Below are 12,216 nucleotides of genomic sequence, written 5' to 3'. Positions count from 1 at the left end.
TCTCTTCTGTAATTATATCTTCCTTTGTTACCTTTCCATCATCTCTTGGCTGTGTTTCTTCCTCTCTTCATCAGAGTTACTGCTCCTGATGTATTCTCTGTAGAGCTAGTTAATTGGAAATAGATTCTTTTAGCTTATTTATATCACTGGAAAAAGATTGCCTCCCTCTCTTTCAACTGTGGAAGATAGTCTTGTTGGATGCTTTAGTGGTTGGAATGTCTTTAAGGACTTGAAGCACCTTGCACCAAGGTCTTCTGGCTGTGACAGTTTCCACTGAGAAAATAGCTGTTATTTTGAGAGTCTTTCCTTTTATAAGTGACAAGTGTCTTTTCCCTTGATGTTCTCAACAACCTCTCTTTTTACATATACTTAAAACATTTTACTGTAATATATCCTGGAAATGTTCTTTTTTTGGGGGGGGGGCTCTGTTTGGTGTTCTGTGTGCTTCCTGTGTCTGCATGAGTATGCCTTTCCTTAAATTTGGGGGATTTTCTTCTAAGGTCTTGAAGATCTGACCTATGCCATAGACCTGGACTTTTTTTCCTTCCTCCATGCCTATAATTTGAAGAGTTGGCCTTTTGATGAAATTTCACAGTTTTTGTACGTTTCTTCCACGTGTGCTGTAATTTTTTCATATTTTTTAAGTAGTTCACTTCCTCTATTTTGTCTCCAAGTCCCGAGTTCTTCTATTTGACCCATTCACTTCTAAGGATTTCCCCTCAGTTTTCTTTTTTTTAATTGGTTATTTTGTTTATTTACATTTCAAATGTTATCCCCCTTCTTGGTTTCCACTCCAAAAACCTCCCGACTGCACCCCCCTCTCCTGCCTCCATGAGGGTGCTCCCTAACCCACTCCCACCCCACCACACTATCATTCCCCAATATGGGGCATCAAACCTTCACAGGACCTAGGGCTTTCCTTCCCATTGATGCCAGACAAGGCCATCTTCTGCTACATATGCAGCTGGGCCAAATGTCCCTCCATGTGTACTCTTAGGTTGGTAGTTTAGTCCCTGGGAGCTCTGGGGGTACTGGTTGGTTGATATTGTCGTTCTTCCTATGGGGATGCAAACCCCTTCTGCTCCTTCAGTCCTTCCCCTATCTCCTCCATTGAGGTCCCTGTGCTCAGTCAGACGGTTGGCTGCAAGCATCCGAATTTGTATCAGTAAGGCTCTCACAGAGCCTCTCAGGAGACATCCACACCAGGCTCCCGTCAGCATGCACTTCTTGGCATCAATAGAGTCTGGGTTTGGTGACTGCATATGGGATGGATCCCCAGGTAGGGCAGTCTCTGGATGGCCTTTCTTTCAGTCTCTACTCCATTCTTTGTCCCTGTATTTTCTTTAGACAGGAGCAATTCTGGGTTAAAATTTTGTGAAGGGTGGGTAACCCCATCCCTCAACCAGGAGCCATGCCTAACCTCTGGATATGGTCTCTACAGGTTCTCTCTCCCCTTTGTTGGGTATTTCAGCTAATGTCATCCCTGTGGGGTCCTGAGAGGCTCTTGCTTTCCTGGCATCTGAGATTCCAGTTGGCTACCCCCAAGGCCCCCCCCCCCCCCCAGTTTCCTATTGAGTGTTTCAACTCATTGCTTTTTCAGCTTCATTTCTCTTCAACACTGCTATCTCCTTATCAAATTTGCTTTTCAGATCCTGAATTGTCTTCATTACTTCATTCAGTCAAACATTTATATACTTTTTAGACATTATTCGGGCGTTTCTTGTTATTCTCTTGAAGTTCAATAGTGTTTGTGTCTTTTTTAAATTCCATAAATTCTTTGATAAAGTTTAGGATGATTGTTTTTTTTTAATTATGTTTCCTGGTGTTCATCTAAGATATTTTTAGTTTAAAATAGATTTTTTATACAATATATTCTGATTAGGATCTTGCCTCCACCAAATTCTCCAACATCTTCCCCGCTCCTACCCCCTCTCTCTTGCTCTCTCTCAATAGAGAGCATTTCTTTAGGACTAGTGGGTTAGACTTATTAGTTGACAAAAGGATTAAGGACATATACCAAGTTGAAGTTGGAGACAGGCTATTGATTTGTTTACTGGGACATGATCTGGGCAAGTGGATGTCTTTCTTCCATTGTGTGTCTGATAGGAGATTTTAACCTGCTTTGGATTAGGCCAGTTTAACTGCATTACCAGAGCAAGGCCAGGTAAAGCTGGTAGATGAACTTCTTCATTGGACTTAATTCAGGCAAAACTAGCACATATGCCTTGTCCCTGGAGCTGTGGTTGTGGAGACGATAGAGGGGCCAGATGGAGGTGAGTAGGAGGGAGACTCACCAGTTCATGAGCCGTGGATCCAGAGCTAGGCCTGGGGTTGTGGAGATGACCAAGGGAAATATAACTGCACTCTGCTTTCTCGTGAAATCTTTGGTTTTGCTTTGATTTTGTGATGATCCTGACTCCTCATACATACTAGGAAGTTCTATAGATGAACTACATCTCCAGCACTCCTTTCTTGTGTTTAGCTTTCCTGCATGAGAATGTTTCACAGGATAATTCTACACTTGTTAAAATATGTTTTTAGTCCTTTTGCCAGTATTGATCTCAGAGAAAAATTACTATCTCATTGTTTCAGTTCATGAAGAAAAATTCACTTTGACTTGTTGAACAGAGTCTTTGCAACTTACATATTACTAAAGTACTACTTAGTGCAAACAGGCTTAGTAACGGCAGCATAAATCAGTAACAAAAGAATAATATAGAACAAAGACACACACAGAAAGAGAGAGACATAGACATAGATACAGAAAGAAAGACGGATCCTACACACACACACACACACACACACACACACACCTCACAAACACAGGCATGCATAGACGCACATACAACCCAAACCATACAAATATGTGTCACACACCACATAGATGCACATAAGGCACACACATATGTCACACACCCACCCACACAGGCTTGACTTCTCGGTAATGGTCTCTCTTTTTCCTGACAGAATCCACCTGACCTCTATATCACCTTGTACTCTCAGTGCTTCTTTTACATGCAGAGACACCGGAAACTGAAGGTAGAAAATAGTTGGGCAGAACTTAGGCATAAGTGGCTTGGTTCTGCAGTTTGCGCCAAGCCAGCAGCTGTAGTATTTCACCATTTTGGAGAGCCCATGTTTCTGCTAGGTGTGCAGCTGCATTCTGCTTTGATTTCATAAGCCACCAGATAAAATAAATAAATTAGTCCCTTAAATCTTCACAAAATTCTCTGTAATCATTTCTCGAAATAAAAGGTGTTTTGAAAAGACCAAATAATAATCATTATAGCTAATCCCCGCCTTTTTTTTTTCCCTACAAGCTTCTAAATCTTTACATGGTAAGTAATTCCTTTTGGGAGCTTTTTGTGGTCAGAAATTGAAGTAAGGTATTGTAAAAATTAATCACAGACTTCATTCCTGTCTGAAACCCATCGTATGCAGCGACCCCATTGGCTCTTTTTTCAAACTACACCGCCAACATCAAATACATCCATACTCTATTCCTGACCCAACTTTTATCGCCTCTAACCTCAGGCCCCTCTGTCTGGAGCCCTGCACTGCTTACAAATGCAAAAAGCAAGCACACATTCCTCCGTAACTGCACGTGCAACATGTGCAGACAGTGAGCAGTCTGAGGAATTCCTTAGAGCTAATCACCCTGACACAACAGCAGCTACCACTTCCCTTCTACAGAGGTAACACCCATGGCTGTCATCTCTAGCACCACTGAGGAAATTTCCTTTTCTCCAAGCACATGGCTACACTCAAAGCTTTATTCTAATAATACTCAGTTGCCGTTTGTGTGCTTTAAATATCATTTCGCAGCTCACCCGTCGGCCATTCCGTTATGCTTCATATCTTTCGGTTTTGGTGTGAACAGGTTTTATGGATAGGACTCTCTTTTGACTTCAATCTGATGGTTGTCTGACCTTAGAAAAGCAACTTAAGCTTTCTGAGCCTGGGTGCTCATGTCTATCGATGGGACTGATTATCATTCTAACACACAGTTACTATAATGGCAAAATTGGATGGTGTGGAGGAAGTTATTGATAAACAGTGTTTTCAAGCATAATAAATGTTTAGTGATTTTTCTCTGGTTTATAGCTCTTTATCAACAAGTCAGCTCAAAGACTTACTCCACACTTGCTTCTCCCAGTGTTGTTTACTTGTGATACAAGAAAAAAACCCCTCATGTCCCTGTATCTGTGTATGTTCATATCAATTATTGCAGAGAATTAACGCAGTCTAGCCAGGTTCAACCAGCAATGGTGTCAGTGGTCCCTAATTCTTGTTTTCTGTTAAAAATCAGTTTCTTCTGAATATTGAGTACGCTTTAATTTTTTGTCCTATGTTACTAAGATACCTTTAGCACGTTTTCCTACCCAGAACAGCAAACCCATACACAAAGCAGGGTAAAATAAAGACCCTTCTAAAAAGGAGGCAAATGTTAATGCCTGGAGATATGGCATGATCATCCTGCCACGCACCTGCCACCTTTCCACTTCTCAGATCATCTGCCTGGGGGCAGAAGAGCCGTATTACTGTGTATACTTTTACTTTTTAACATTTAATATTAATAAATGCAGTTATGGATGGACTTTTGTATCTTCTTTGATTATCATTAAAATTACCATTTTAAAAGCCCCCCCCCTTTTTTTTTTGCTGCGTCTTTAGGGTTTGTTATGTCAAACTAAAGTCACTGGAAGTTAGTCTTTGTATGGTACAAATCAAATGCCTTATGCATCCCTTTCTGCTCCTTTATGGAGCTAGTGGGCAAGGCCCCTAGGAAGGGATGCCCAGCTCCGGTGCTGAGCCTTCCCCATCAGTGTCTGAGGTAGCTGGTCACAGCAAGGGCTCAGGTACCCGAGCATACCCTCCCTGGTCCTTCTCTTCCAGAAGCATAAGATGGCGTGCCTCAGAACGTACGAGTCACATTTCCAAGGCTATTTCCATTATGGCTGTTTGTCTCTGTAGCTTGAAGTGCAGGTCATCATCGCCATGATTCATTTTAACTCGTAAGCTTCGTCAAAGCTGGAAACTTCCCGCACACAGTTTAAAAAAAAAATCATAAGCCATCTACAGCGCTGGCTCTGGCAGGAAAATAGCAGGCACTTTGATGAGCTTTTCGGGAATCCTGAGTTGAGTCAGCTCTGTCCATTTTCCAAGATTGGAGGTGACGCAGCTCCACCTCAGAGCCTCTGTGAGAAGGACAGTGGTTTGTGAAGTAAGATGCCTGTTACAGGGTATGTTAGGAGTTATCTCCACACTCAGGTCTTTAGAGAGAACTTAGGCAAACCCCACACTGTCACGATGACGTGTCACCTAACATGGTCCATCTCCTAATTCAAGTGCACCTAAGAAAGCCCATAAATGGACCGCACGAGCTCCATCAACATCTACAACTTTGGGTGTATTTGCCCAGGCCCATTTTCATACAGTGTAACTTTAATGGAAACCTCAGAGGGACTGTGACCCTAAAACTTTTAAGAGCATTGCTTGAAACCTGTGTTCTGAGCACTGTACAGTTCTAACTCACTCTAGAGAATTAGGGAAGAGAGAAACTGCCAGGAACTGGGGAAGGTCGACAGCGATTTTCATAATGGAAGAGACGTTTCCACATGTTTTTCCTACAGCTAAAAATGACAGAGAATGTATCGCTCATTATGTCACGCTAAGACAGAGGGAGAGGGGATTTTATTTAAATGGAAAAGACAGACCATTCAAGAAATAGAGATACTTAATATTTCTAAGTCCAGGTTTAAAGGAGTGAATAATAATCTGTCCATTTTTGTTCGCCTGAAGCTACTGTGTGTGGGAGAAAACGTGAGCAAGTGGTAGGAGACATTACCTGCAACTATAACAGGGTGTTCTCTGAGTGCGCACATCACTGTAATAAAATATCAATAAAATACCACAGAACAGATGGCTTAACCTGCAGAGGTATATTTTTCTCAGAGTTCTGGAAGCTGTGTGCACAAGGTCAAGGCGTTTGGCTATTTGGTTTCTCTCTCTGTAGTTCATGGCATACAAAGAATGATGTTGCATCAAATTTTTGTGGAATCCCACCTCAGTACACCTTGTTACTAGAGAAACATGTTTCATTCTTGGTGTCTCTCGTCTTATTAATATTATTATTTAAGAATAGATTCAGACAGATACAGAGACCCATAGCCAAACCCTAAGTAGAACTTGGGGATCCTGTAGAAAAGGGGAAGGAAGGATTGAAGAAGCCAGAGAAGTCGAGGATACAGCAAGAAAACCTACAGAATCAGCTAAACTGGGCCCATAAAGAGTCATAGAGCCAGGGATCATGTTCTGGAAAAGACCTAGGCCCTCTTCACATATGTAACAGTTGGGCAGCTGGGTCTGTGTGTCTCAGACTACATTACCTACCTTTGGATCCCTTTCCCCTAACTGGGCTGACTTGCCTAGCCTGCATAAAAGATTCACTTAATCGTACTGAAAAATAGAAAGGAGATTAGATTGAGAAGAAAGCTAGACAGTATTATTACAGTTTAAAAGAAAAATTGTAGGACAAACAAGATGTCAATATCAACAGGTACCTGGAGGAGAGAGATGACGAGAAAGAGAGGGATCATGCTCCTCTGAGTTAAGGATGAAGGCCTGGTAAATAGGGACTTGGTAGACAAGCAACTCCATGGCACAAAGAGGGACTGTAGAGAAAGAAGGAGAAGTCCCAGAGTGTGAGGGCATCATCCTCAGAAAAGAGATGGAAGGAGGGTGTGGTGGCCATTCTTGGTTATCATCTTCACTGCACTGGGAATGAACTGCAATCCAGAAGTGGAGGGTACACTTGCACGAGATTCTTTTCCCTTGGATGAATCTGCTTCTCATCCAGATCCTCGAGGTAGGAAGATACTTGCCTCAAGATATGGGTCAAAGGTGAGTATCCTCAAGACCTGGAAGGAGAAAGTAGGTTATGCTTCTCCAAAAACTTCTGAAAAGCTAGCTGACGTATGAAGCTGAATGGTCACGGCTCCAGGCTCCATAGTGACCACACTTGAGTCAGCCTTCTGGGACTGTCACACAACACTACCTATGTCCTTATTCAACCCTAACCACCTGTTTATAGATCTTCTGTCGAAATGCAGCATATAGGGAGTTGGACCTTCAATGTTTAAACTTGAGAAGGCTTAAAAACCAAACATTCGTAACTGATCTTTGCGAGAAAGATATACAGAGAAAAAGAAGTCAGGAGCAACAATAGCTATAGAAAACTGTGTAAAATAGATAATATTCAATCTGGGCTTCCATGATAACCTTATTTCAAAATAGTGTTAATGTTTAAAAGGAGTGCTGAGATTGCAATGTGCGAGCCACTGGCTCTGGCTGTCTGCTTAGGTTATGGGGATTGTCTCCATTGACATAAAAACTAGGGTCATCCAAGAAGAATGAGTTTCCATTGAAATAAAAGAAAATGCTTCCATAAGATGGGCCTGTAGGCAAGTCTGGGGTTATTTTCTTAATTAATGCTTGCTGCAGAAGGCCACAGCCCACCCTGCATGGTGCCATCCTTGAGCAGATAGATAGTCTGGAATGTATACAAAAATTTAGCAAATCAAGAGTTGTGGGGAGCTGACTTGCCTGAGACCCCAACATTGAACTAATTAGGACAGAAAAAGAACATCCAAAAGTTCTCCTAAAGGACACGCTCAGTGGAAAAAAACCTAATGTCCTAGCTAAAGTGCCAATACCAATCTGGGGGTCAGCGTTGCTCAGTAGCAAGGCTTGCCAGAATTGTTGATACAAATCTGGTCCAACAGGTTTGCTGAGCAGAGGCTCCCACCTTTTGTTGAGAACTCGCTTCATACAGACCTAGGGCTCGTGGCCTTTGCAAAAGAGCCAGCTTCCTACAGGCCCCTACAGACCCAGAGCTTGTGACCTTTTTGCTGAAAGCCAATTTCCTACAGACCCACAGATTGTGACTTTCTGCTAGGGGCCAACTTCCTACAAGACCTAGGCCAACATCCCCCAGGAGTGAGCCAGCTACCCTATTGGCTAGCACATCAAGGTCTCCCGGCCCCCTGAAGACTTCCTCCTCCTCCTGCCTTGCTACTGTATATAACCAGAGCCTGCAAGCATTAAACTTGTCGCCCTGATCAGACTCTCTCTTGTCTTGGAGTCCTTTGTGTCTCTTGTCCCCCATTCTCTTCCAGGTACCCTCCGGAACCTCTTTGATTGTCCTGCTAGACGGGACAAAGGATAGAAAACGAGTAGCAGTGTCTGCATAGCTTCTGCTTAAGCATCTCTCTCCAGGATTCTGACTTGACTTCCTGCTCTGACTTCTGTCAGTATGGAGTGTGACCTGGGAATTGTAAGGTGAAATAAACCCTTTCCTTCTGAAGTAGTTTATGGTCATGGTGATTACCAAAGAGCCAGAAACCCTAAGTAATCCAAACTCATCATCAGCCTTGCATGGCAAATGCTTTTACTCAGTGAGCTATCTCTGCAGACTCGAGGGTCACTCAGTTTAGATAGAGAAATAGCCTGAAGAAAGCCATAGATCCAGGGCTGGATGTGAGCATACACATGTCTCTGCTTTGGTAGGCCCAAAGAGCTTTATGTAAGTCCTCTCCCTTGCCTCCCCAATGAACTAGAGACCACAGGCTAAGCTTGTGAGCCTTACGTCGTTCTCCTCGTGTGTAAATAAGACTGTGCAGTGCACAGGTTTTAGATATTTAACCTCTGTTTGTATTTTTCATTCTCCAGAAGATGATGAATAAGAATTGTAAAACATGTGGCTTTATTAAAGGAGTTAAAGTTAGCAAGAACCCAAAAGTAATGTTCAGAAACATGAATATCTGGAAGCAGACTGTTTCCTCAGGAGAGGCCGCTGAGGGGAAATCCCTTTGTCTCTGGTGTGTGCATGGCAGAAGGTTCAGCATGCTCCCCAGGGTCAGCTAACTAGGTGGAATCGCAGCTCACACAGAGCCTGGTAGGCACTGTGAGGACTGTAGGTAAAATAGACACGGTGATCATATGAGGTACAAAATCTGATCTTTGCTTTGAAGGGGATCATAGGCTTCAAGTTGGGGTGGATGGGGCTGGAAATGAGAAGAGTGTACAAGAACGGATGCACTCAAGTGGGTTAATCTGGAGGAGGTAACTGGTCCTTTGAACCATGACAGTAGCTATGGAGACCATAGGCGAATGGCTCACTGAAGGCAGAACCTGTATTATTGCCTCAGGGATGTTCATGGATTTGGAGAGAAAGAGAGGAGAGTGATAAAATGTGACTCTGGATGAAGTGTGTGTGTGTGTGTGTGTGTGTGTGTGTGTGTGTGTGTGTGTGTGCATATGTGTGTGATCTCTTAGGTATAATTACGTATGCAATCTTTTAACATAAGTGCACACATAATTTACTCTGCACTCTGGAGGTTAAGATGATGACAACTGAATGATTTGGCATGGAAGAAACACAGAGCTCCTGCTTGGCATGGAGCAAGAACCTAGAAAACGTTAGGCGTTTCTAATTGACGCTTGCATTGCTGCACACGTGTCTTTAGGGTGAGTTTGTTACTCTCCTCGTGGACTCTGGCTTGTAAACAGCTTCTGAAGCAGAACAAACCTACCGTGTGACCTAGAAACGCAGCTGCTATCAACTGCAAAGGTACGTGCAAGGCTGAGGCAGGGACTTCAGGCAAGCCTCCTGCCAAGAGCAGGCAGTCACTTTCCTACAGGAAGTGCAGGCACTCAGTGGATCAGAGCTCCCAGCTCCCTAGTCTGAACCAACTGCCACAGTCCTCAGGAAGGGGGAGGGGGAGCTGTAGGGGGATGCACAGCTCAAAGGGCAAAGCCTTGAAATGAGCCATTGAATTTTAAAAAGGCTGCTAGGGGAAGCCAAATAGCTTTGCATTTGGACAGAAAGCTAAGACGTGTCCTGCCAAGAAGCTGAAAAAGGAGTGACGTCTGAAGATATAAAGGGCCCGATAAAACGCCCGTTCACAGCTCGGTTCACTGATGTGCCCTCCCAGAGTCCCGCCTGTATTTTGAGACTATCTCTGTCTCTAATCCTTAGTTATTGAAGAAGAAGGGGGGAAAAAAAGGCAGACCATTTTTCAAACTCCCAGGAAAGGTAGGGCTGGAAAACCTTTCAAAAGCACACCGTGGTAACTTGGAAAAGAACGCAGTGTTTGAAATGTCAAACAGGGCTTGAGCTAGATAAACATTACCTGGAAACCAGACGTGGGATCTCAGGCGGACTGAAATGTTCTCCCGTGAAATCGCTAGAGCAAAGCTGGTGTGCTTCCTCTTTTAAGTTATTACTAAGCCAGAAGTAACAAAGGAACCCCCTGTTTGAGAAAAAAAAAGTTGCAAGTTAGCAGCTGGCAACAAAAATGAAACAGATTAGAGAGGTTCAGGAGACACTTCCGCTAAAAGGACAGCTCCCAAGGCAGACACCTGTCCCAGAGGCTGCGCCAGGCTGTGGATTTTACTGAGAACCATGTTTATTCCTCTTGACATTTTAGTGTCATAATGAAGGGTCAATTAAAACTTGAGCCACCTGCAAAAAAGACTTTTTTTTCCTCAAAGAATTGAAGAGAACACCTGGAGGTTTCATCTATATTGACATTGGTGTGTTTAAGAAAAGGAAGAAAAAAAAATCCTTGACCAACATTCTGGAATCCCATTGCAATGGGAGTAGTACTGTTTGTTGACTAAGCTGAGCTCACAAAATCGCACAATGCTCTCACTTCTCTAAGGGTTTAATGCAGTTTCATGTTTCAAAATATTACACTATGGTAGCATGCACATGCAGTATGGTTTTATATGTTTGAAAATCAAAAATTCTAAGTATTTAATTTCAAAGGATTCAAATTGCTATCTTAAGTAACAAGTATTAATTGGCTCTATGGTCCTGTCTTAGCCAGGGTTTCTATTCCTGCATGGACATCATGACCAAGAAGCAAGTTGGGGAGGAAAGGGTTTATTCAGCTTACACTTCCACATTGCTGTTCATCACCAAAGGAAGTCAGGACTGGAATCCTTCCTCCCTCCCTCCCTCCCTTCCTTCCTCCCTTCCTGCCTTCTTATGTTCACTCCTTTTGGAACTTACATTACAGCTTTGTTTCTGTAACTAGTGAGCTCATAATGATTGCCAGCACACCGTTCTAATTAATTCAGATACGCGGAGGGAACCCTGACACTGCTGTAAGCTCTGCCTTTCATGTCTCCCTGTGAAGGTTACCCTCATTTGCTTGCTGCCATCAAATGCAGCCTGCTGGTCACTGTATTAATTATAACTCTTTGGAATGATTTTGATGCCAGAATAGGGGCAGCCCATGCTTTATGAGGGGTGTGATTAAAGCTGTCAGTTCCCAAATACCAAAGTACAAAATCGGTGTTTTATGTTACTGTTTCAGTGAGTCACGGAAAGGATTAGGTACACATGTACTTTATTGGCAAAATGCTAAGGATTCTTTTAGATGAAAGAGGCTATGAGTTATAGATATTGGGGGCGGGGGAGAGAATGAAGGGAAATATTTAGGATGTCCACACAAAATGCTCAGCTCTCATCTTAAAGGGACTAAGAGTTGGTTTGTTCTGGAGGCATTTTGAGTGACCATGGCCTAGGCAGACAGATTCACATGATCTCAAACTCAGTGTTCCAATGTGGAAATGGTCTCATAAAGTTTTTATAGTTTGACAGAACAAAGAAAATCGTAAATCAAGGCAAGTTTAAATTATACTGGTGAGTATATCACAGAAGCGGGTACGCTAAGATGGGGACTTCTCTATAGGCTCAAGATGCCGTATGAGGGCGTTCTTGGGTTTTAGATTGGTGGAAGCTAGAGGTCAACCAACTTAACAGATTCCAAAAGTTTTCTATTAACTACAAGATAGGAGCTTGGACACAGAGGTGGGTAGGGAATGGCTCTGCTGGAGGACTAGAACTAGCCCAGGATAAGATAATTCGCTTATGGACCTGCAACATTCCAACCTCCCTGCAGGACTGATATTCTAGCCAGCCAATCCAAAGGCACTGCTTGTTTTCAGGAGTTTTTGTTCACATGCAGAAATCGACTGGAAAGAGACGCATGCTGTCTTTGTGGAATTTATCCTATTAGCTCCACAGGCCCACACATAGACACCAACATCCTTGTCAAACTCCAGGTTTACAATCCAAAGATCTGGGCCTGGATTCTAAGATCAGCGACAATCTTCTTAAGGCCAACTTTGAAAAGAAAAGTGAAT

General features: G+C 43.0%; 1 long non-coding RNA gene across 1 annotated transcript; it reads right to left on the bottom strand.

The window, feature by feature from the left end:
• Window positions 1-3,757: 3,757 nt before the first annotated feature.
• On the bottom strand, window positions 3,758-10,420 carry LOC148004931 (uncharacterized). Its single transcript, XR_015624948.1, has 3 exons — window positions 10,194-10,420; window positions 6,564-6,920; window positions 3,758-5,198 (listed from the first exon to the last, which is right to left on the bottom strand). It is a non-coding gene; the product is annotated as an uncharacterized LOC148004931 (long non-coding RNA).
• Between the last annotated feature and the right edge of the window lie 1,796 nt (window positions 10,421-12,216).

Source organism: Rattus norvegicus, chromosome 7 (assembly GCF_021556685.1).
Source record: "Rattus norvegicus strain SHRSP/BbbUtx chromosome 7, alternate assembly SHRSP_T2T, whole genome shotgun sequence".
NCBI lineage: Eukaryota > Metazoa > Chordata > Mammalia > Rodentia > Muridae > Rattus > Rattus norvegicus.
The sequence above is the reverse complement of the archived record's forward strand: the minus strand, read 5'-3'. Positions and strand labels throughout refer to the sequence as shown.